Source organism: Crocodylus porosus, unplaced genomic scaffold, assembly GCF_001723895.1.
Source record: "Crocodylus porosus isolate Cpor-Errol unplaced genomic scaffold, CroPor_comp1, whole genome shotgun sequence".
Classification (NCBI taxonomy): Eukaryota; Metazoa; Chordata; order Crocodylia; family Crocodylidae; genus Crocodylus; species Crocodylus porosus.
In genome coordinates, this window is record NW_017728925.1 from 4,294,994 (window position 1) to 4,297,584 (window position 2,591).

The following is a 2,591-nucleotide window of genomic DNA, read 5'->3' on the forward strand; positions in this document are numbered from 1 at the left end:
TAATCATTCCTCACGTGTGATGGAACTGAGCATGTAGCTGCAGTGAGCAAACAACATGCTCTAGCTTATACCTTTTTGGCAGGTGTGTCACAAATCGGTCCTGCACCCTCCCCAGGTGCCACACTCATCCCCTTCCCCTACCCAGTCTGATGTTCTGCCCTCTGCTCCCAACCTGATCTGCTACTCTGCTTTCTGCTGACTTTTCTGTGCGTCCAACCCAATCTGCTGCTTTGCTTTCCGCTTTTCACCCTACCTGCTGCTGCGCTGTCTGTCCTCTCCCCACTCTGTCACAGTCTACACACAGAGGCTGCCGGTGCCACTCGTGGCACCCATGACAGGGTTGGTCACCCCTGGTTTATACGATGCCACTACGACGGGTACTGTATTGTTTTCTAGCCATTCTGAATGCATCAGACATCTTGTTTGTCATATTTCCTGCAGTCCATAGTGGGCAGGCTTTGGGAGAGGCAGCGTGGTGTACAGGACATGCCTGGAAGAGGGAACGAGGAAGTCGGGGATTTTAATTCTGGCTGTGGCGCTGAAGTTGCCTGGATTAGGACTGGGTAAGATTTTGCAGAGGTGGTACACACGCATTGTTTCTGCTAAAGGCTTTGGGAACACATCTAGAAATTAACACGTATCTACAGCTGGCTGAACATTTTCAGTTACAATATTTGAATGGAAAAAATGGGGCTTTGTTGAAATTGCAGTGGTTCGGGAAAAACTTGCTTTTGATAAAACAGAGTAAAATGTCTGAGTTTTTCCCATTTAAAAGGTTTTTTTTGTTGAAACACAGAAGTTTTGCATTTATTATGTTGGAGGTTTCTGGCAAGAAAGGGCTAGGCAAACTTCTGAATTTATTATGAAGAAATAATAAAGAAACAAAAACAGTCACATTTTTGGGAGAAGGAAGATGAACAATTTCCTGACCCGACTTTCTTTATCCTGTCTTTCTCATATGTGTCAGTTAAGTGATACTTGCAACCTGAAGACTTGAAAGAGCTATATAATTACTTACTACTTTTAAAGCTACTTCTGAAGGCTCTTAAGATGACTTCTTTAAGGATTTTACAGAATCAAAGGAAGCCAGCACGTATGACCTGAAGGTATTCTTTGTCAGTTAACATGACTTTACACTTATCTACATGGAGAAGGAGGGGGAGATTGCTTCCCAAATGCTATCAGAACCACACTTTTTTCAAATACCGAATACCCACAGCTGGGGCCACTGGGAGATGGAGCAGCCTGATGGCAGATTGAGTTTAGGGCTATGTTTTCCAAAGGCTTAGTCTCCATAATCAGGGAAAGACTTTTTAGAACAGGTAAGCATCTAGTATGCACCCAGGATCCCTGTCTTCTATGAAAATCTGACCTTGATCTTGGGTGTTGAGCTCATTAGAAAACCTCTCTAGATTTCATCTCCCAGATGCCTCTCAATACATGGATTCTCTTGAGAATTGCACCATCTCTTTGAGTAGAGACCTCCTTTTATCACCCTTCTCCCTAGAGGCCTTAGAAATCAGGTCGATGTGTTTGTGTTGGGGTAGTGTCATGTTTGCCTTATTGCAAAAGCAGGATATGACATCGCTCACGTATTACTTTTTCCCCCTTTCCGTTCCCTTGTTTACCTTGGTAACAAAACGACGTGTCGTCTATAATGATTACCAAGCCTCCGTGTAGCTATAGAAGAAAGATTGCCTGATTCTGAGGCCCTGCAAAAGAAACCAGTCTCTTCTTTAATGCCACCGCAGGTCATAAAGCTCCTTGTTCCTCCAGCTTTCCAGCTCCAGCACTGCTGTGCTCTCTCGCCGCGTTGGATACTGTCTCTCTCTCTCGCCGCATTTTGACTCCACTGGGCATAATAAGCCAGGAAGTTGAGAGGGTATATTTTTAAAGTGAGCTCTGTCAACAGGGGGACATTTTCTTTTCTCCCACATAATTCAGGCTTTCAGGTGTTACCAGACACCATCTGACCTTACTTCTGAATATACTTTTCTGTCTTCCAAGCCCAACAGCTGTTGTTGCTGCGGACTTGTCTTACGGGTGGGTTAGTTTTGAAGTGAGACAGCTTGCATGACTAAGGCAAAAATACGTTAGCTGCTGGATGGAGATGAATCCAGGATTTCCTTCTGTGGGAGAGGAGAAAATGTCCCCCTGTTGAGACCTCGCTTTAAAAATATACCCTCTCAACTTCCTAGCTATTATGCCAAGCCGAGTCAAAATGCGGGGAGAGAGAGACAGCATCCAAGGCGGCGACCGAGCACGGGGGCGCTGGATCTGGAAAGCTGGAGGAACGAGGCGCTTTCTGACCTGCGGTGAAAGGGGACTAAGGGTCTCTTGGACAAAAGGGTGCTATTCCTAAATACGGCATTGAAGACACCCGGTTGTCCACAGGACTCATTCAAGCCAAGGGTGAGGAAAGGTAGTCGCTGCAAATGGAAGGGGCTGGGAACCGGGCGGTGTCGAGGCAGAGCCCCACCAACACGTTTTCTGGCTCAAATGACCCCCCACCCACTTCCTCCAGCGAGGCGGGGAGAGCCGAGCGCAGCTCCCGGCGGCCCGCGGGCCCTTGCCCAGCTCCCCAGCGGCGC